The sequence below is a fragment of the Rousettus aegyptiacus genome, unplaced genomic scaffold, assembly GCF_014176215.1.
Source record: "Rousettus aegyptiacus isolate mRouAeg1 unplaced genomic scaffold, mRouAeg1.p scaffold_m13_p_5, whole genome shotgun sequence".
In the NCBI taxonomy this organism is placed as follows: Eukaryota; Metazoa; Chordata; class Mammalia; order Chiroptera; family Pteropodidae; genus Rousettus; species Rousettus aegyptiacus.
In genome coordinates this window covers 63236533-63260528 of record NW_023416308.1, presented here as the reverse complement: position 1 = coordinate 63260528, position 23996 = coordinate 63236533, and the positions used below count along the sequence as shown (strand labels likewise).

At 33.2% G+C, this 23996-nt stretch overlaps 1 pseudogene; it reads right to left on the bottom strand.

Annotated features, from left to right (window-relative positions):
- Positions 1 to 9291: 9291 nt before the first annotated feature.
- LOC118603695 lies at positions 9292 to 9410 on the bottom strand (annotated as a pseudogene).
- Positions 9411 to 23996: the final 14586 nt, after the last annotated feature.

Below are 23996 nucleotides of genomic sequence, written 5' to 3'. Positions count from 1 at the left end.
GTAAAAATACATCTACACAGATCAGAGTAGACTTTTAAATAGTAAAGGTTAAATGGTGGAAAAATATATATCAGATAAATACTAACCAAATGAGAGCTTATATAATTATGTTAATATCAAAGCAAAAGAGGTTATGTTAAAATTTAAAGATCAAATCATGAAGAAAAATTATTGAAATAAATAATAAAAGAAAATTTCCAATTTGATGACAAATATTAATCTATAGGTAAAAGAAGCTCGACAGAAGCCAAGTAGAATAAATATCAGGAAAACAACACTCAAACATATTACAAGCAAAACACTGAAACCTAAAGACAAAGTGTTGAAAGTACCAAGAGAATAATGTCTTCTCATATACAAAAGAACCCTAAAAAGAAATTTAGCTGACTTCTTACCTGGAACAATAGAAGCAAGAAGAAAGTAGACTGACATATTTAGAGTGTTGAATGAAAAATAAATACAATCAACTAAAAATATTATATCCAGAAAAATATGTTTGAAATATCAAGGTAGGATAAAGGCATTCCCAGATAAATATAATCTGAAATAAGTAGTTGGAAAGAGACCCATCCTACTAATAGAAGTTCTTCAGCTGGAAAGCATGTGACATGAAGCTATACTCTGCATCCTATGTCGGATGAAAATATTCTTCAGGAACGATGGAGAAACAAGATGTTTCTTGACATGTTAGTTACGAAATCAGACTAAGACTTTTTTCACTATGGGCATATGTGCTTCACACACCCTCCAGTAACTGAAAAAAGGTTCTAAACTGAAAGAAGACGACGATAAGAGAAATCTTGGAACATCAGGAAAAAGAAGAAACACAATTAAAAAAATATGTATCAGCAAATAAAATAGACTTTCCTTCTCTTGTGTTTCCTAAATTATATTTGATGTTTAAACCAAAATCATAACACTATCTGATATAATTTTAATGCGGGTAGAGAAAAATATTTAACAAAATTAAAATATAAATGAGAGTAAATGGAGAAAAGGGAGATAATATTTCTACACTTCACTTTGACTTGTAATATGATAATACCAATACAAATAAAACCTTATGATGAGATATATAAGGTATATGTAATATATAAAAAGCAACCACACAAAAAAAATCTATCTTCAAGAGGTACATTCAAAATCATTAGATATAAAATGAAATCCTGACAAAGAGTAAGATATTTCAGAATAAAATAAGACAAAGAAAACATAGAAATTAAAAGCAGACAAAACATATAGAAAGCAGAACAAAAATGATGGACTTAAGTCCCAACACGTAAATGATTATTAAATGTAAATGATCTAAATAAATCAATTAAAAGAGATTGTCATAGTAAATTATCAAACATGACCCAACTATAAAAAACTTATTTAAAATGTAAACTGTACATAGATAAAAGTAAAAATCATATATATCTATATGTCTATATCTAGATATATGATTTTATATATATATACATATATATATGCCTACATATATATATAGATATGTAGTTTCCTAAGAGAATAGAATCTAAATATCATCATACGTGAAAAAAGGAAGTCATGTAAGATGATATATCAGCTTAATAAAATTTTCTTAATTTTAATGATGATTTTATAATCATAAATTTTCCCCTGAAATATCAAACATCGGTCATCAGTTTTCATCTGAAATATATACAATTTTTAAAAAGATGGGTGCAAATGGTCTATCCTGCCTAAAGAAGCTAAAATAATTCATTTAATGGCAAAATAATCTCAACTAATATTTAGCCAAAGAAGATACACAAATTTGCAATAAACACATAAAAGATGTGCAACATCATCAGCCACTAGTGATTTACAAATGAAAATCAGAATGAAATATGACTTCATATGGTATTTTTTAGAATGGCTATAATAAAAATGGCGGATGAAAACAAGCACTGATGAAGATTTGGACAAATTGGAGTCATCATACAGTGCTGGTGAGAATGTCAAATGGTACAGCTTGTTTGGAAAAGTTTGGAAATTCCTCAAAATGTAAAGCATAGAGTTACTATATAACTCAACAATTCTACTTCTGTGTATGTACCCATGTGAAATAAAAACTACACATCCAAACAAACAGAAACATCGAAGCAAATGCCCATACTATCATTATTCATCATTCCAAAAATTAAAACAACACAAATATCCACCACATGGTAAATGGATAAACAAAATGTAGCATGTTCCTAAACTGGAATACTATTTAGTAATAAAAAAAAAAATGATGCACCGAAATACAATATAATATATTTAAACTCTGGAAACATGTTAGGTGAAAGAAATTGGTAACAAAAAGACTACATGTTGCTTGATTTCATTTACATGAAATGTCAGGAATGCCCAAATCTATAGACAGAAGATGAATAGGTATTTGCCTGTAGCTAGGTGTTGGGGCAAATGGGGAGTGATTGTTAGTGATGTTGGGGTTTTGTTTGGAAGTGATATAATCTAAAGTTCAATTATGATGATTATGCAACTCTGTAAATATACTAAAAATCATTGACTTGAAAACTTTAAATAAGTGAATTCTATGGTATGTAAATTATATTTCAATTTAGCTGTCAAAAAGAGAAGAATAAAATATTGACAATATTTAAATTAGCAAATTCTTTTTTTTTAAGAAAACTGTATAGACAGAAAAAGTAAAGTCATATAGTAGATATTTACAACATATGTAAGCAACAAAGGACAATACTGTAAAGAATATATAAAAATATCCTAAGAATAAGTAAAAATAAAACAGATGGTATAAAATAAAAATAGGTAAGACAGGCACTTGACAAAACAGGAAATCCAAATAAAATAAACATGAAGAGTTTCAAATTTAATTATAATCATGAAGATACAAATTTAAATTATTTAAATAAATTTTATTGTTATGTTGGTACAAATTTCAACTTTACTGTAATACCTTTTGGCAAGAAGTTAAAGTGATAGACAACCATACACTTCTAGTGGGAATGTATGTTAATTTTTTTATGTAATTCAAGTGAGAGTTTATAATAATATACTTTAAACAAATACTCTGCCCAGTGCAGATAATGCTTGCTCATTAAATAGTGTCTGCGATGTTTTAGAAAACTGGAATTTAAATATTCAAGTTAGGAGGAATAACAGTAAAATGTTAAATCAAAGGGCTTTCCTGATGTTTCTCAAATCACATCCTGTAAGTAGCTTCTAACTTAATCTATAATGAAAGTTTGACCTTAAAGGGTAGAAATCCTTGAAAACAATTGTAGGCAGATAGTAAAGTGAAATGAAGAGATCTCTGATTCATGAATCATTTATTACTAATTCATCCGTTAATAATTCTAAGAACTTAATAGAGTGAAAATAATAATCTTATAAATATATACAAAAGTTAAGGTAGTAATATGTTGCCCAAAGGAACCTCAGTGTATTAATTTTCATCCAACTAAAAGTATGTGCACACATTCTTAAAGCAAGGTACTGTAAATAGCAGAGGGATCTCATTAGGACAGACAATACTAAGCAACCTAACTCATGAGTACAAGTATGAATTTTGAGGCGTATTTCTTTGCTTTAGATACGTTTTCCTTGTCATTGGTAAGATTCTTGAGAAGAAAAGGTTTAGTGTATGACTCAGTATGTGTTGAATACATTAATGAATTTATAATGAATAAATGAACTTATGACAGAGAAAAAGCTATGGATAACCCCTAGTAACCAAAACTTTGATAGCCGTATCAAGCTAAAATTCCTGCAACAAATATTTTTTGAGTGCTCCATCTTGATTATAGAATTTAACACAGCCTCTATCCTTAAGAAACTTATTTTCTACTAGGACTCTTACTTACTTTTTTCTAAAACTGCTGGTGATTACCCCACCACTGAGACCACAGCTACCCCCGACATCTTATACTTCTTTTCACTATTTTAGAGTAGTTCTTAAAAGCTATCTTGTTAGTTTCTGTGAGGACTAACCATCTACAGATGAGCCAATTTTGCTGGTTTAGGGGCAAATAGGAGGATGGTATAGGATTATCACCTGTTAAGCAACTGAAGGCATCAGTTGCATGGGAGAGGATTGTGCACTTCAGGTTGTGGTAAATTTGACTCTACACTGTGGTCTTTGGTTTTCCTCGCAGAGTAGCAAGGAACTAGAGAACTGCTGAGTAAAAGAGTAGAAACTAATACGTTGCTTGTTGAGAGCTGGGAAATGGGATGTTTGGTGTACATTTTTTCTAAGCCTAAGTTATAACAAGAATGTCAAACACCCACAAGCCTGAACTATTTTTAACCAACCACAATAATATGCCAAGAGTATGTCTTTTTAAAAAGAATGTTCTACTCCTTCCCAGATGGTTTCATAGAAATATAGATGTTATGCAATTATCACCATGGTAACCTCATATCTAACAGCAAGAAATTACCATATAACTTATTCCTTAACATTCACTTGTCTATTTGGAGCAACAGAATACTGATCAACATATCGCTCTGTTGAAGCAGTACCAGAACTCTGACTTCTGTTTATATTATTTAATCTTCACTCCCCTCCCCACCCACAAGACATTAAAGTTAAAGCCTCAGTGAGGATTTTACAAGAAGATGTCATGTAAACATATTTAATTCTCAAATAAATGAATTATCTATTGTAGAATCTCCCTTGATTTTACAAAGGACAGTCAAGAACTGCTTTTCAGAACTGCTAAAACAAGATGTAATTCAAATATTTAACAGATATCAGTCTCAAGAACATGGTTGTTGATATAATAAAGAAATATCATTATATTTATTTTCATTATAGCAGGCCAATGTGGCACCAATACAGGATTAACTGAGAGAAGCTTCAAATAGAAACATCTATCTATATTTACAGGGTTGTCTAGCACCCATGTGATGTACTTAAGGAAAACTGTGATCCATGAATATTGTTTTCTGTAGATGAATGGTTATAGCATGTCTTTTCTATCATTATCTAGAAGATTTAAATATTCAGGTAGAATTATATAACATGGATCAGATAACTCTTTCAAACTTATCCATGTCCACGGGCTTCTCTACTTTTTTATTCATTAGCCCACACACTCACTTCTCTTCTTTCATAATTTAGGTGATATGTTCATTATCTGTTGCTACATAACAATTATCCTGAAATTTAGTGGTCTAACACAACTAACATTTATAATCTCGCATCTTCTCTGGGTCAGGTAAAACTGGCTTGATTAGATGCCTGTCATTCAGGCCTTTTTGACTGTAAGATATCAACCAGGGCTGCAGTCATCTCATAGCTTGGCTGGGGCAAATATCTACTTCTAAGCTCACTCACATGGCTGTTGGTAGTCTTCAGGTCTTCACTGGTTGTTGGACAGAGAATTCACTTCCTTGCCCCATGGACCTCTTTACATGGCTACTCATACTATAGTGGCTTGTCTCTCCAGAATGAAGAGGGTGAGAGAGGTTGGAAGAGATGGAGAGAGAGAGAGAGAGAGAGAGAGAGAGAGAGAGAGAGAGAGAGAGAGAGAGAGAGAGAGAGAGAGAGAGAGAGAGAGAGAGAGAGAATACAAGCCAGAGTCTTTCTGTGACTCAGTCTCAGAAGTGACATTCCATAATTTTTGCCATGTTCTTTTTGTTAGGAGAGAAGATATAGGGCCTGCTTACACTGAAAAGAAGGTCAAACATGGCTGTGGATACCAGGAGGCCAGAATTATTGAGATCCATTTTAGAGGCTGCCTACCACAAGTAAATGATGGGATTTCAAATATGAACAGACATTTTAAATTATGTCATCAATAGAAGTTAAGAGTTTACTAAAGAAACAACATAATGTATTCTTATACTTAAATATAAATAATTTACAAGTTATCTGATATTCATTTTAATCTTGCTGTCACCATCCTCCATAGAATCAATGAATTTAACTAAGATTTGATGTTTGCGTATAGTGATTCTCATGAACAGAGAAAATTAATTATGTTCAGAGACTGATGTGTGCATAACAGAAGGATTTTGAGTTAAAACTGTCATGAAAATCCCTAACCTCTGGATATAAAATATAATTTAATTCTTTCTCTGGAAGAGTGAGCAGCTACAGAAAAGATGAGCATGAAGTAGTAAGGAAGAAAGCATATATGTACCCACTTAGCCAAATAAATCTAAGGAACATAGTTAATCAATACGGCTACCAATGCCACAGATTAATCATTTTTTTATTCCAGCCCTATAACTTTGAAATTTCTCTTTTAATCTCCATTCTATTTTTCACAAAGAATTATAACCTAATGGCCTTTAGGTTTAATTTCTATAGCAGATATTAATTGGAGCCACCAGGGAATATATAAAAAAGACTGAATTTGATTTTTTAAATTATATTTAATATGCAGTTCTCCTCTACTGGGCTGCAGAAAAAATTATATATTTGTCATCTAGAGGTTAATCTCCCCCTTTCCAGAGTTATAAAAAGGTTCAGAAGGTTTTACACAGTCCTAAACAATCAGAGAATCACCTCTGGCTTGAATCCATGATGGTGATATGTTCATTATTCCAAGCTCTAGTTTCTTGCAAATTATCTGTAACTACAAAAATCTAAACCTGGATCTTGGAGACTTCAGCTAAGGCAAGAAGTCCCAGTGAAAAAGATCAAGTCTCCCTAGGTATACCACTCAGGGAGTTCCTTCTAAGAAGCCACAGTTCTAAAGATCAACAGGTTTTAGTAACAAGCTTAGGTCTCTTATTTCTCATTTTCCCGTCCTAGAAGTAATGTTCACCTCCTTGATGCTGCTTCATGTCCTGCACCTCCACTAACATGATTCTGTTCTTTTTCACATAAATACTTCTTCACTGTGGAACCAAGTAAAGATTGGTTCCTTAAAGTATTGTTTTATTCAAGGTACTCCTGGTTTCGGTTAGGAAGGACAAGAAGTTAAATGTTGATCATTGTTTCTTTTTTTCTATAGCATTATAAAGAAAACATAAATTAATACTTTACTACATTTGGTTATCACACATATTAAATAAGATACTTCATCCTGCCATACTGGCTGAACACTTCCCATCAAGTTTGACATTTTTCAATAAATTTTGCAAGATTCGGGTTAATCTCTACCTAAAACAGTCACACCATCATCTATTGCAGTAGCAGAAAGTCGAACTTGTCCCTGAATCTAAGACACCTAACAGTCTTTGAACCTCTTCTAAAGTTAAGTGATCCATAAACCAGCAAGTTTGGCTGGCTCCCAAATGAGCCAAAACACTGAACTTTGGGAAAGAAAGAATTAGCAAAGAAAATTAGAGAGAAATATAAAATGGACTCTTACACTGTTGTTGGCACTTGCTCAAAAAGGGAAGCATTCCTAACATTCTGCTTCTTCACATTATAGTGTAAAATGCATCCATAAATATGCCATATGGCATAATTCTGTCAGAAATCTATGTTGCCATTAGTTAACTTTATAAACATTGTAAGGTACTCTGGACCAGCTAGAAAATCAAGTTCAGAATGTTACTGTAGCAATGGTTCATTACAATAAAGTTTATCAAATAAAAACATATTAATTCCAACTAGACAGTCATGCCTTCCTATATTGCTATGTAGCAGGTCACAATGTTTTATAATTATTATTTAGCCCTCTCTTTCTCTTATTATTGTGTATTCTGTAAGGCTGCAAGGGCAGCAGACATACTTTGAGCATTATAGAAATTCTAGCGCCTAGTTTATAGTAGCTATTCAACAAACTTTTCTTAATAAACAATGGTGACGAAAGGATGTGACATACAAAGGCTAGGGAAAGAAAGAGTAACGTGTCTGTTCTTTCAAGGCTTCTACAGACTAGAACAAGGCCAAGAAAATGAAGTTGCAAATCAGGACATTTATTCCCTGCCCCTCCCATTTTTTAATTGTATAAAATAGTGTATATTTGTGACAAATATAATTTTATCCTGTGGAAAGCAGTTAGTTTTATGAGCTTTGTAATTAATATGGGCTGGATTCAGGTTCCGTAGCCTGCTATTTCCTAAATGTTTGACTTTGGGTGAGTTGCTTAACCACATAAACACTCATCCTTTTTACTTCTAAAATGTGAACTATAACAGTAACTAGCTCACGGGACCATCCTGAGAATTAAAAAAATAATTTTTAATAGCACTTAGCATAGTGCCTGAAACATGGCAAGCCTTCAATATATAATAAAATAGAATCTATATGAATACTTTCATTTTGCTTTCCAGCCATGGACACAGACTATTTTATCTTGTCTTTTTCTTCCAAGAAAACAGTAAACCTCCAATGAGAGATAGAATTTGCAACCAATGGGGAAGAGGGGGGAGAAATTGTACATACATTACCATAGTTCTGCTCTTGTACTTCTAAATGGCCTGAGTAGCCATTAGCAAAAGGAGTCGTCATCCAGATTGAAGTGGGCCTGCCCAAGGACCTGAATCCTCCACACGTAATGACTCAAGCTCAGAGTTTATTACAGTAACACATCTCCTAACCCAAATCTATAGTATTGTCATTTGTGTGATGATTAAAATGAAAACGACCATCGTTCCCTGAGGACCTACTAGTTTCCAGGCTCAACGCTACAAGAAGAGTTTATTATTTACAGCTTTCACTGAAAAAGCCGATACTAAGCAGGTTATGTAGTGTTCCCAAAGACACCTAGATACTCAGTAACAGAGTGAGGATAGAAAATAAAGTCTTTCTGCCTCCACAGTTTGTGTTCTCAACTGTCCTATCACTTGACCTGTGAATATCACAAGAAGGAAATAATATTCCTCTGTACCAAAATAAAGTTTATTTCCTTCAGTTGCATATATTTAAGCATCTCTGTGTTTTTTGCTTTACAGTTATTATGTATGTAAAGTTAATTGTCATAAAGACTTTAGCTTAGTTAATTGGAACATCCTCTAAGATAATATTTAACTTCCCTTATGCAAAACTGGTGTCACCTTCCAGAGGCCTGATTCTCTAGCTGTATCTAATTGCTTCCCATTCTTTAAATGATTATACTTTAATTTTACCTTAGTACATGTAGTTCCTTCTGCTAGAATCCCCTATCCATATTGTGAACATGTCTTTTTTTTTTCCTTTTTAAAACCCAGGACAAGCATCTCTGTAGAGCTTTATAAAAACTCCTTACTCCCAGCACTGTTGCATTTTCTGCATATTCACCTCACTTCATACGTAACTCAACTATACTATTTTCTCATGTATAATTTAATTTTGCTCTCTCATTTTGTGACACTAGACTGTGATTTCCTTAAAAGAAAATTTTGTCTTTCTTAGTTTTTTTGTTTGTTTGCTTGTTTTTAAGTCTATAGCACCTGGTCTTCCTAGATGGTCTCCCATCCAAGTACTAACCAGACCCAAACCTGCTTAGCAGCCAAGATCAGACAAGATCAGGCATATCCAGGGTGGCAGAGCCATAGACACCTAGATCTTCTTAATGCTCATCACAGTGCCTGACGTGTAGCATATACTACTACACAGGTATTACTGAATAAATCATCGGTTTCATTAATAAATGTCTTCTCACATTTAATATTCTTCTACTCTTACGAATGACTTTTACAAAGTTTAATAGAACCATCTATACTGCATTTCAACATTCTGTACCATTCTCTAACATATGACATAATTCTGTGACATTATCTAATAATACCTGGCCTGAGTCTTGTCTAAGGGCTCAGGTTTTCTAACAAATCAACATTTCACTTTTACGGGTCAGAGAAGTACAAGCTCCTATTTAAAAAAGCCCCTTTGAAATAAGTACCATCTTATTTTCTTTTAATGAACAAATACCAAGGGAAGGTATAATACTGGCCAAAGTTTTTCAAAAGCTTCCTGATAGTATTGATCTAAGCTTGACCAGATGGTTCCTTACAATTAAACCCCAGATGAAATGATATAAGTTTATTTTTAATCACTCCTCTTCTAAATATGTTTTATTTTTATTTCTCAGAACAAAGAATTGAATCAATTCTAGTCTCTGTGAAGCCATTAGAACTTAGAGAAATATTGACTACTAGGAAATAATTTTGAAGTACACACACACACACACACACACATTTATATGTTTAATATATATATTTGATTATATATGACTTAGTTGTAAATAATTATTAAAAATCAACCTAATATCATGAAGACATTGTATTCTTATCCCTAATAATCAAGTCTGCTCTACAGAAGTATTCCAAGAACAAGATTATATGGCTGATACTAATATGTAAAGTATCCTTGCCATGCAGCCTGAAAAAAGTATTAAGCATATATTTGGTCAAGCACTTCTTAAGAGCATTCATTCATCTAATTTGTCCTTTCTTCATTCATTCAATAAATCCAGTAGATAGTCTGGTCACTGGAATTACAAAGACATACAAAATGTAAGTCTGAACCTTTACTGTGATAGTAGTATACTTGGAGGTATATATACATGTATAAAAAATGACAGCAATGTGTGAATAAATTCTTATATCGTTGTCTGTAGGCAGAGTCATGCCAGCCCAGAGAGTGTGTCACCGAGAAGGTTTTCAGGGAAGAGGTGGTATTTGAACAAATAAGATAATTAAAACAGGATTCCCTTCTAGTTTCCAATGGTCTATAATTGCTGAATCTATCCTGTAAACACATTATAGAGTCATAGAAAAGAGCTCTACCCAGAAATAGAGGGATCAGAAAAGGGAGATATCCCAGGGAAGGGGCTAACTCCTTTACGTTGTACATGATGAGCAGAAAACAGCTAGGCAAGCAGGTGGGAAATAGCATTATAAGCCAAATGATAACTCACCTAGAAAAGAAAAGCAAGGAGTCTGAGAAGCTCCTAGCTTTTAGACACGATGGTGTCCCATTGACTGGTTCTCTTTGCCATATGTCACCCCACATTCTCTCTGCTGCATTTCACATGTTGATGCTTTTGCTAAATGCTGCAGCTAGAGATGAATATGAAAACGGCAGATAATTGGAAGTTAGTTCTGGTATTTGTTACCTAGTTGACTTTTGGCAAATGACAATTTCCCCTATTTTCTCAACCTGCAAGCTGGGGATAAAGATGTTCAGCATTTCTTTTGTATGTCCTTTCAAAGTGGCGAAATTTATTTAAAAATATGTTATGCTAAAGGGCTATGCAAATTACCATTCCAATAATAGTAATGTTTTTTAGATTCAAGAATAAAGAATTGAAGCTAGTGAAAATGTCCAAAAAAAAAAAAAAATGGAGGGGAAGAGTAATGAGTGAAGAAATGTGTAAATAATATCCTAGGACACTATACACATCCTAATATTTACAAAACTGCTATGTAGTTATTTTAACTTTCTAAGATGAGTACTCATAATGAAACAGACTGACTGGGGCCCTGTGTTACATTTTATCTTCAACTTACTATAACAGAATGGGCTAAGAAACAAATCTAAAACTCAGTTATTTTTTATTTTAAAAAAGTATTTTTTAATCCCTTTAGTTTATATAATTTACTTCAGACATCAAACTACAAAATTAATTTTTCTTCTTGAATTAGGATTTGAGCAATTTGAACTAAGGAATTCCCTATATAGCCATTTTAATTTTTAAAATAAATTTTATTAAATTTATTGAGGTGACATTGGTTAATAAAATTATATAGGTTTCTAGTGTACAATCCTATAACATACCATCTATATAGTGTTTTGTGTTCACCACCCAAAGTCAAGCCTGTTTGTATAACCATATATTTGATCCCCTTTACCCTCTTCTACCTTCCCCCACCCCCCTTTCTCTCTGGTAATCTCCACTGAGTGTTTGTTTTTTTGTTGCTTTCAGTTTTATATCCCACATATAAATGAAGTCATATGGTTCTTTTCTATCTGACTTATTTCACTTAGCATGATAATCTCCAAATCCATCTATGTTGTTGCAAACATCAGTATTTAATCTATTTTATGGCTGAGTAGTATTCCATTGCATAGGTGTACCATATCTTCTTCATTCAGTCATCTATTGAAGGACACTTTGATTGTTTCCATGTCTTGGGCACTGTGAATTATGATGCAATGAACATAGGGGTAGGTATATCTTTACGAATAAATACTTAAAAATTTTCAGGTAGATACCCAGTAAAGGGATTTCTGGATCACTTGGTAATTCTATTTTTAATTTTTTGAGGAAACGTCATACTTTTTTTTCATAGTGGTTGTGCCAATTTACATTCCCACCAGCAGTGTATGAGGGGTTCCACCTCCCCCCCCCCCACAACCTCTCCAACACTTATTACTGGTTTTGTTGATAATAATAGCCGTTCTAATAGGTGTGAGGTGCTAACTCTCTGTGATTTCAATTTTCATTTCCCTTACAGCTAGTGAAGTTGAATATCTTTTCATGTATCCGTTGGCCATTTGAATGTCTTTTTGGGAAAGGTGTCTGTTCAGGTCTCCTGCCCATTTTTTAAATGGGCTGTTTTTTCCTTGCTTAGTTGCATGAGTTCTTTATACATAATACACTAACCCCTTATGGGAGGTATTGTTTGCAAATATCTTCTCAGTTGGTTGCCTTTCAGGTGGTTGTCTTTTTATTTTGTTGATGGTTTCTTTTGCTGTTTAGAACTTCTTAGTTTGATATAGTCCCATTTGTTTACTTTTGCTTTTACTTCCCTTGCTTTTGAGGTCAGGTTAAAATTCTGAGACCAAGGTTCATAAATTTGGTAAATATGTATTCTTCTATGTATTTTATCGTTTCAGGTCTTATTTTTAGGTCTTTGATCCATTTTGGGTTAATTTTTGTGTGCAGTAACAAATAGCAGTATAGTTTCACTCTTCTGCATGTGGCTTTCTTTAAATTAATTTTTTTCTTTCTCCCTATTTGGTATCAGGGCTTTTTAGTGTCACACCACTTTGACAGACAGTAATAAAAACTAAGGTATTCATACATCCTTTAGTATTTGTTGAAATGCAGCCCAGATGCTTTTAAATGATTCATTCCTACTTTTTATATTGAATGATATTTGTTTATCTTGATCTGGAAATAGCAAACTCAGGAAAAGTAGGAAAATTTCCTATTATTATTTGTTTCAATGCTACGGTTGGCTAACACCATGAACCACAAAAGGAATGGTAGATTACCAGAGGTAGATTTCCCTTTATGTTACCAAAGTAACCAATAAATAAATAATATATAAATAAATGAGAGAGAAAGAATGAGATTTCATGTTTTCAAATAAACATAAAGTGAGAGAAAAAATTACTAACAGTTGCAAAAAGCTCAGCAATGTCTAAAGATGTGTTTATTTCACATGGGAATTTGGTCTATAAATAACAGTGCTGGCAATCCTATTTTAAAATCAGCTGCAGAGCTGCAGAAAGTGTTTTTAAAGGATTGAAGAAATTAAAGTATATTCACATTTGTAAAATTTGAGGATGGTGACCTGAAATGCTCCATTAAATTAATCAAGGATTCAGTAAAGTGCTGTCATCTGGTGGAGTCTGTTGAGACTGTGCTCCTAGTTCTCTTCTTCGCTCCAGCACCATTTCTCTTCTGTGTGTTCACTCAGGCCGTCAGGGCCCATGAAATGAGTGAGTTGATTTTATCCAATATTGTATTTCCAGCCCCCCCCCCCACTGCAAGATATTTGAAAGACACTGAAATGGTTTCACAGAATATTTTATATAATCGCTCACCATAAATGCTTCTCCCTAAAATTTCGTCTATGCAGAAAAAAAATCTTTGAGCCAGAAGAGAGTGGTAAAAAGAAAATAGGCAAGGATTAAAGCAACTAGTCCTTAAATATAATTGGGGATCTGAAATGAATATTTAATATACAGCTATGTGTTAACAAACATATTAAATGAAATTTATTTGCATAATAATAACCACTAACATTTAATGATCTGCTATTTTGCACTAGATAATATGCTTTGTTTTAAATGAAGTAGCTCATGTAATTTTCTCAGGGGTTCTATGAAATAGGTACAGTATTATCCTCATTATAAATGAGAAATGTGAGACTTTGAAAGATTAAGTAATATGAACCTAGCACTACGGTTAGCAAGTTATGGATAGTTTAGAACCTAGGTAGTCTTACTTCAAAGCTAATGTTAACCCATATGGTTTACCACCTCCATCAACATTGTTACTATACTTTTGTTCCTTGCTATTGGTCTAGTCCATCCTATTGGCTGAGGTCAATGAAAGCATTCTCAAGTGACATGGGAACATCTAGATTCAAAGTACCAATCACTGTTCTTTATCTTAAGTCTATAATACGTTTTGTTCTAAGTTTCTTGTAGAACTAATTCACAAGTGCACTTCAAAAAGAACTATCTGCAAATCTACAAACAAAGACTTGCATAGAATCACACGATTCTCATTCTTTTCTACCAGGAGTCTGTGGACTATCTGAAATAATTATGCCTACCTCTCCTGCCCCACAATCCAGAAATAATTTTATTGCCTAAAATAAATTGATCTGATGTTTCTTTCTATATTCCTGACATTTGTAGGCTGCAGAGTTCTCAGCCGCAGCTGCCATGAACTCTGCTAATGACAACACATTGTAGATAAATAAGATAAGATCTTGACTCTTGTTATGTATGCATTTCTTTCCTAACCTAAGTTTGAAAATCACTCACTTGGTTTAGGAAATTACAGCTTTTACTTTGAATAATTTCTAATTAGGAAATTCTGTTTCTCAGAACTCCATAGTCTCTACCTGTATCCATTATTAACCATATATTGAGTTCTTCCCAGCTCCAGAATATGTGAGATTTTACCTATTTTACCTCATTTAATCCTCAAGAGAATTTCATGAGTGTGATAATTCCCATTTCACAGAATAAGAATCTACAGCACACTCATGAAATTCTAACAAAGAGAATAACAAAGAGACTTCATGTCTTACTTGCTATTGAATAGCCGAGACTTGGTTCTCTTACTCACTGTCTTCTTGCTATAAAGCACATGTTCCCAACCACCAATGTGGCACCCTCTCTCTACTTCTGCCACTTGACTCTCAATGTTTTATTAAGAAGACATAAATGTATACTCATAATTTCCCTATAGAAACACTTCCGTGCTTCTTGAAAAAGTTTGTGTGTATTTACTTTTATTTTTTATTTAGCTTTCTAATATAATGATTAGAGAACTGGGCTCATTAACATTCATTTGGATGAAACTGGTTAGAAATTATCTTGAGTTAAAATTATTGAATTTGAAGTTAAAAACCGTGTGCCCTTTCTTTATTTCACTTTGCATTTTGTAGAGTTGATATAGTTTCACATTAATTAAGGAAAAGCCTGGAGTCCCATCCACAGTGCTGACAGAGGGAAGACAGAAGAATGGCTCCTGTCCCTTTGCATTATCCCAGCTGCCTTTGAACATGTTTCTTTCAGGCATGTTGACAAAGCCCAGACATTGTTAGGGGCTTTCTCTGTCCAGACCTGCAGACTGCAGAGGTCTACTGAAAATAGACCATTTTTGTTACAAAAGGAGAAGGACTTTTCACACTCCTTAAAACTTTTAATGGACATATAGACCACTCACTGACATAAATGCCTTGCCAAAAAAGACTTTTTAATCCCACTTTTGAAAAATGTTTTTAAAAAATCGAATGCAGGAAATTCTGGGTAGATATGATGCCTAATATGCCTATAGAGTAGGCAGGAGTTAATAAGTTTGTCATTGAGAATTCTGCTTTAGTAAGAAAAATTAACTGCAAGATTAAAGACCATGTTTCTCTCAAACACACACACACACACACACACACACACACACACACACACAATGCTCTTCTGTTTAAATATGGATTGAAGAACTCTTCTCCTGGGCTATTTTTGTAGGTATGATATTTCCTTGGAATTCTAGAGCTATCTTCCCCATTCTCTAAAACACAGAGAGATTTTAATGCCTCCTACAAATCAACACATTCAATGTTAAATATCAGATTTTGTCCCAAACCAGCAACTTTTCTTACATTCTGTATTCATCATATGAACCACCATTCTTCAGAAATACAAGCTATTTTTAATTATCCCTAAATGTTCTTTTTTATCTTCAATCAGTTCTTCCTTTCAAATTACACTTATATTCCTAATACGTGCCCTGCACTGCTATATGGCTATTTGGGGGGCTGTACCCACGAAAAAATGAACAGACTTCCAAACTGCCTACCTAATTGAACACACTGTGGTTAAGGGAGTGAGACATTCAAGAAATAAAATATGTAGACTATCAGCTGACAATAAAAAGCCACGAAGAAAAACAAAGCAGGAAAAGAGAATAAGCGTACTAGATGAATGTTTACAGACCTGAATGAGGCATGACCTGGATGTCAAGGTTTCCCAGTGGTGACTGCTATAAAATAGGCAAAAAGAGTGAATTTGTTCTGTTGGTCCCAAGGCAGGTGGTAGTGCTGGGGGATGTACTTTGCGGAGGAAAAAGGGGGAGTGGTCTTGAGCTGCCCACAGACCTTCAGTGTCCTTTTCAAACTGGCCAAAAGTGCCTTGTGAAGCCAGCGATTTGAACCTATAACTGATGTATCTGGAGCAAGTGGAGGCCAAAAACTCCTTGACAACTTCAACAGCCAGAGGTGAGGCATGACGGCCAGAGACCGGGGACAGGGCATATCTCTTCATATTTCATAGTCACTAACTCCTTTAATTCTACGTCTCTTGCAACAACAACTTTACAACTCCAAAGTACAGGTTTAGAAAACTGCCTCCTAGTTGCTTTTTCAGACTTCAATCTAGGATGGGGTGACTGTGTCAATCATAGAATATCCTACTGCATTGAAACTGTCTGTCACTTCTTTGTAAAACCTATTAGATTATAAGATCTTCAATGCAAGAATGGCGTGTTGTTCAACTTTTTCTTCTGTGTGCCTTGACTTAGAGTAAAAGAAATTGTTTTACTTACTTTCTAGAATAGGCAATAGCATGGCCCTAGAATTTTCAGCAGTTATACCTCCTATTCTATTATTCCACATAAACCGTATTCCAAACATATTGAACTGACTTCTGTTCCTCAAACACTGTTGGATATGTGTTTTCGGCTCTGTATTTTGCTAAAGTTCTTCTCTAAACCTGGCACATCATCCTTTTCACTTCTAATATACCATTCTTATTTATTATTCTAAACCAATACCAACAATATTTTTCTTATTGTGGCTTTCTTAATATCTATTCCATACATATATGTAATTAACCATTTCTTCCTCAGGGCTCCCATAGACTGATGTTTGAAAACTAATTTCATCATATTGTAATTGTAATTAGTCGTTTATATAATTATTGCACCTGGAGAAGCACTGTTTCTTATTTATCAGCAAATCTGTTTTCTTCCCTGTTTATCTTAGGTCTCAGAGGAATCAGTCCATTTTAAGATAGACAGGACTAGTGAAATTCCAGGAAAGAAAGTGAGGGGGAAATAGGGTTAGGACTTGTTGGACTATCTTACAGCTACATAGGATCTCTGTTGAATTTCCCCCTTTCAACATTCTGATAGACTTAGAGAGGAAGGCACCATTGGAGAAGATTTGGAATAAAGTTTGATCTCTGACTCAGGCATGCAGAGAGTTCTTTTTTCCTTCCATTGTTACTTAAGTTACATTTTAAAAATATATTAGTTTCTATCCAACAATAGAGTCAAGGGCATGCATGAATTATAAAGAGAATATGGAGGGAAAAAGTGGCTATTCTGATAAGTGATAATTGTAAAATTTATTTCATGGGAAAAATATAGACTGAGTTAAAAAATTAAATAGTTACTTTTTGAATTTTCATTAGTAGACATTACATTTTGTTATTCGTTTACATGTGGTCTCAAATAAGTTAATAAAAAATCTAATAAAATATAAAGATATCCAAGGTAAGTGGCTTCCTTCCAGAAGTCTATTATTTTCATTTAAAAAGAGCATTATTCTACTGCATATATAGAAAAAAATACATTCTAAAATAGAACAGTTATATAATCTGACTTTCATACCCATAGCGACAGACAGATAAGAAAAACTGCCAGTTTCTTAGATGAAGACAGAATCTATAGTGACACTCCTAAAATATTCTAGTTAGGTCTGTCTCCCAAATTAAACCAGCTAAATATTTTATGAAACTTTTGTTGTTATTGTCATTGTTCTCAATTTTGCTAGGCAAAACAAAAAGTTTTAACAATGACATTGCAAATATTTCAAAAATCTCTACAAGTGGAGCTTAATAACTCCCCATTCCTGTCAAAAATACCCTGCACTTTCAATTTCCTCCATTGTTTCTTCCACAGGTTCTATTCTTCCTTCACCCAATTCTACATTCCCTAATCCATGCTATTGATTTACTATGCATCAGAATTAAAAGCCAGTTAGCACTTTCTGAATAATTACTATTTGCTAGATATGGATATGCCATATTATCTGGTGGAAATGCTTTGGTGGGAGAATTTAAAACAGACTTTGATTCCATTCTCTTTGTCCATTCTTAAAGTTCCAAATTAAAATATTTTTATGACAACACTTTAATGATCAGCACAAAATTACTTCTAGTTTGTTATATACCTTATACCAGCATTGGTAAACTCCCATAACTGAAGATAGTAATATAAATGTGTATGAAAGACTACATTTAAGGTAATGAGAAATTATAGGGACTATAGTTAACTAGGGGGTATGTGCTTCATACCCAAACACTGAAACTTAAATATGTCACAATTTTTCAGCCACTATGTTAGTTATAACAAAGGCTAAATAAATACATTTTCATTTTTTAATGAGAGTTATGTTCATTATTACTAAGGCAATATACGATTTTTCATGGAATGTTTTACTTGAGAGTAGTTTTAATTTGCAGAAAAGTTTTAAGAGTACAGATTTCCTGTATTAACCTGCCAAGTTTACTATTGTTGACATCTTACATTGGTATTTATTAAAAGTAATGAACTGTTCTACTTAATATTAACTAAATCACATAATTTATTTATATTTCCTTAGTTCTAAGATCCTATAACAATACCACGTTCAGTTGGCATGTCTCCTTAGACCCCTCCAGACTATTTCTCAGTTGATTTATACTGCTGTTAGGTCATTTATATCCTTCTGCTTTTCCGCTTGTCTGACTATCAATTCCTGATAAAGAGAGGTCGAACTTCACAACTATGATAATGTCTGATTTTCATTTCAGTCCTATTAGTTTGCCTCACGTTTTTTAATGTTCTTTTGTTACATGATGCAGTAGATTCAACAGTGACCTCCAAAACTTATGTCCATGCCATTTAACCTGTGAATGCGACATTATTTGGGAAAAGGGTCTTTCAGATGTAATTAAATAAGGATACAAAATGAGTTCATCCTGAATTAGCCAGATGGATCCTAAATCCAAAGACAAAGTGTTTTTGTAAGACACAAGAAGAAATGCATGGAAAAGAGGGGGGAAAGAAAAAACATGTGAAAACAGGAGGAGAGCATGAAGTGAAACAGCCACAAGGCAAAGAACATCTAGAACTACAAGACACTGAAAGAGGCAAGGAAGGATTCTCACCTAGAAGCTTTAGAGGGACTTGGCTCTGCTTACATCTTGATTGATATTGGACATCTACAAGAGACTATATTCCTGTTTTCTGCCTCCCACTTTGTAGTAATTGGTAAGTCAGTCACAGGAAACGAACACAGGTGCATACACATTTAGAATTGTTAAAGCATAGAAACTGGTCAATTTATCATTATGTAATGCTCCTGTCTATCCTTGATAATATTCCTTGTTCGGCAATTGGCTTTGTCTAAAATTAATATAGATATTCCAGTTTTCTTCTGATTAGTGTTAGCATGGTATGTCGGATCCCTTTGTCTTTAGCCTCTATGAATCTCTACATTGAAAGAGAGATTCCTATAGAGAGTATATGTTTTGACCTGTGTACTTTTATCTCATTTGATGTATTTTAACTGGTGTATTTAGACCACTAATATTATAAGTAATTATTGGTACATTTGGATTGAAAGCTACAATTATTGTAAATGTTTTCTGTTTATTGCATTTGTTCTTTGCCTCACCCCACTTTTCTTTTACTAGGTCCTCTAGTTTTTACTGAGCATTTTATATTTCCATTTATGTCCAGTCGTGGCATCTCATTTTTTACTTATGTACATAACTTTTTGGTGGTTGTTCTATGGTCTACAACAAATCTTTTAAAATAACCTGAGACTATCTTTAAATAATGCTGTACTGCTTTACACATAGTATAAGTACTTTAAAATGGAGTATTTCCAATTTCTCCCTCCTGCCTCCTATGATATTATTGTCATTCATTTCATTTATCCACATGTTTTAATCACCCAATACATATATTTTTTTTAAATTTTGCTTTTGTCAAACAGCTGTCTTTTACATCAACCAATAATAAAAATAATAATTTTACTTCATTTCTTTATTTTCTGATGTCTTCCTTTCTTTATGTATATCCAGACTTCTAACCTGTATAATTTTGATTTTTTTTCACTTTTTAAAAAATAAAACTACAGTGGACATGTAACATTAGTATGTATTTTCACTATTAAAGAACTCTTAAAATTTATTATAGGGTGGATCAAATGGCAATGAATTCCTTCAGATTTTGTTTGTCTAAGAAAGTCCTTACTTCTCTTTCACTTTTGAAGAATAGTTTCACTGAATGTAGAACTTTAGTTTGGTCATTTTTCTTTTCAACAAATTAAATATTTTAATCCAATCTCCTTTTGGTTACTTGGTTTCTACTAAGATTAATTCTTATAATTGTTCCTTTATAGGTGAAGTGTTCCCTCAACCCCCACCTTGCTTTCAAGTTAATTTTTTTGTCTTTATTCTCTTCAGTTTGAATATAATTTGCCTAGGTGTCTGTTTGCTTGTTTGAGGCTGGAGGGTAGAAAGAAATTTATCATATTTATTCTTCTTTGAGTTTCCTGGCCCTTCTGCCCTGTTCTTTTTTTCTTTTCTTTAGGTATTTCAGTGATGTGTGTTATACCTTTTGATACTGTCTCACAGTTCTTAGGTGTTCTGATTTTTTGTTGTTTTATCCCATTCTCTTCGAGTTTCAGTTTTGAAAATTTCTATTTACCTATCTTCAAGGTCACTCTTTCTTTCCTTAGATATGCTGAATATACTGATGAGCTTGTTGAATGCATTTTTCAATTCTGTTACTGTTTTTTAATTATTGTTTCTAGCATTTTTTATTCTTTCTTGTTTTCATAACTTTTCTGACAGTAGTCATCTGATTTTGTATATTATATTCTTTTTCCCATTAGAACCCTTAATATATTAGTCATAATTATTTTAAATTTCCTTTCTGATAATTTCAACATCTGTTCCATATCTGAGTCCAGTCATTATTATACTTGCTTTGCTCTTTAGGCGGTTTTTTCTTTAGACTGCTTTTTTTTGGTTTAAGGTTGGACATGTTGTATGGGTAATAGGTTACGAGGAGTTTAGTGTTAATCAGGTTACGAGTTTGTCTGTTTTTAGTTCTTTGTACCTATAATTATCAAAGGCTTCAAATCCCTCTTATTTTTGTGTTCCCTTTTGGCTTTGAGCTTACCTTTGAACTGCTACTCAGAGAGGATCTATGCCTTGCAGTTGTAATACCTTAGTATTATTATACTAGTGGCTCATTGGTATCATGGTGCAGTGTGGATGAGAGAAAAATTCTATAATCTTTTGATTAAGTCTCAGTCTTTTAGTAAGCCAGTGAGTCAGAGGTATGGCCTTCATGAGTATTTTAGTCTTCTTTCAAGGTCATAGTTATTCCTCTTGTGATTTTGTTTTTGTTCTCTGCTTCCTTACTCCCTTTTCTCTCTTCAGTTTTCATAATCTACTTTCTTGAGGCCATTTCCCCTGTGTAGACAAATCTTCTTCCTCCAGCTGGAGATAAAGATCATAATTGTGCTCTGGAAAATTTCTTCTTCTAGATACTAAGTTTCAGTTACAGAGAAGAGTCTGCATGAATTTCATGGTGACACTCCTTTCTTCCACCAAGAACAGGAGGAAATTTTTCATTGTTGGAACCTGGTGAGCATACTCCAGTGAAAGCATGTAAAAAATGTGTGGATTCTCTTATGACCAAGGGTCCCTGGAATTTATTAGTCTTATGCTAATCTGCACCCAACCTTCAGCACTTCATCAAAATAACCACTTAATTATTCTTAACAGTTTATGGTACCCAACAGCTTTTGCCCCAAGTAGGTTGATCTCAGCTATGTCTCTTTGCATGTACTTCTCTCTTCAGATTTTGAGAGATGCACTTTACCCTGTAATATCCGTTCTCTAATAAGTCCAAGTCATTGGTTTTTAGTTTGTCCAGGTTTTTCTTGATTTGAGAATGGGAGTGATGACTAGGCTCTTCATATGTTGAATCTGAAAGTAAGTGTCCTAGGTCACCAATTTTTGATTGAAATATTTTTACCATTTGAGCTCTGAATGATTTTTTCATATATATATATTTCTTTTACCAAATAGCAAAGGAATGGGAATGTTGGAAAACACAAAGAGTCTTATGAATATAAGTTGTCTAATTGCCAATGTGGAGGAAACAGAATTTGAAAATATATCTATACCTTATAACGTAGTAGAGTTTCAAAAATCAATGAATACAACTGGAATATATAGAAAACACAAACGACAACAAAAAAGCTCCTTTATTTAATCTATAATTAATCTTTTCTTCCTTAACTTGACACTTACTGGTTAATTGAAAAGATAATCATTTCATTTAGTCCAATTTGATAAACGTAATCTGCTGAAGTAGTTTAAACATCTCCTTTAGGCAAAATTATCACATGGTTAAAATTTGCCCCTATTTCTCAAAGCCTCTGATGCTTTTCCCAAGATTACATCCAGATTTCTAATGGAAAAAATATGGTTTATGAAATCTCATAATTTATTTTTAGATTGAGAGGAACAAGTTTTGACACTCAGCTCAGTTGCCTTATTAGTTGAAGAATGGTCACCTGACCACTCTTGAGACTTAGTTTTTTTCCTCTATGAATTGACTCTAGAAAACTGAAGGTGATAATAACCACTTTACAGAGTTCTTACACTAACCAAATGAGTTAAAACTTTTAAGTGTGTAGAGAGCTACAGATATGTAAGACAGTAAAGAATTACTTTGCAAGTGTTTAACATTTTAGAGAGTTCAATTACATACTGGTGAGGATTAACGAACAGGCTGTATCTAAATATTTTTAAAGTTTACAAAAATACTTTAAAAGCAATTTTTTTAATAAAATATTAAAGATCTTCCTATGAATGCAAACTAACCTAGTTTTTACACAAATAAAGGTTTTGCCATTCCAATGATGATTTTACATTCACAAAAGAGGTCCTTAAAGCATCACTTTCATCAAACAGAAATGCAATCAGTTCCTGGTTGTTTTCTACAGATGTTATCTTTCATCATATTAAATACTGTCATAGAAAATATGACAGAAACATACCTACTACATCAGCTCATAGATTATCAGGAAAGCCTTCCTTGAAAAAATGGCTCCTCTCACAAATTCCTGCCACAGAATCTCATATAATAACATCTAAAGATAAATACCTAGAGTTCCTTTATAGCAATAATGAAAACTAGAATTGTGTGCTCCAAAAGAATTAATGTTGCTTAATGATTCTTCTCTTTGTATAGCATATGCTTCTTTCTTTAAACCCTGGGCTACTTTGGAGAGCATATTTTTTGCACAAATTAGTTGGGGATCAATTATCATAATCCTGTTCATAAACAGCTAAAAAAAAAAAAAACTAGAAACAAGGAATGTTCAAAGGCAGAGACAAGAGAGGGGAAATGGAGGAGGACACACAGCTTGGAACGACTAACCAATTCTCTTCATGCAACGACTTAAATTTTCAAAAGTCAGTTCATAATTCTATACTCAACTCACTTTTGGATGCCATAAATTTGGTCTAAGAAAAATTTATAGGATGGATAATTTCCCAGATATTAGAATTAAATGATCTATTGAGGCTAACAGAAAAAAACAGTTTTTAAAAAAAGAAAGGACAACATAAAACATTTTAAAATAAAGATGGTGATGGCAAAGGA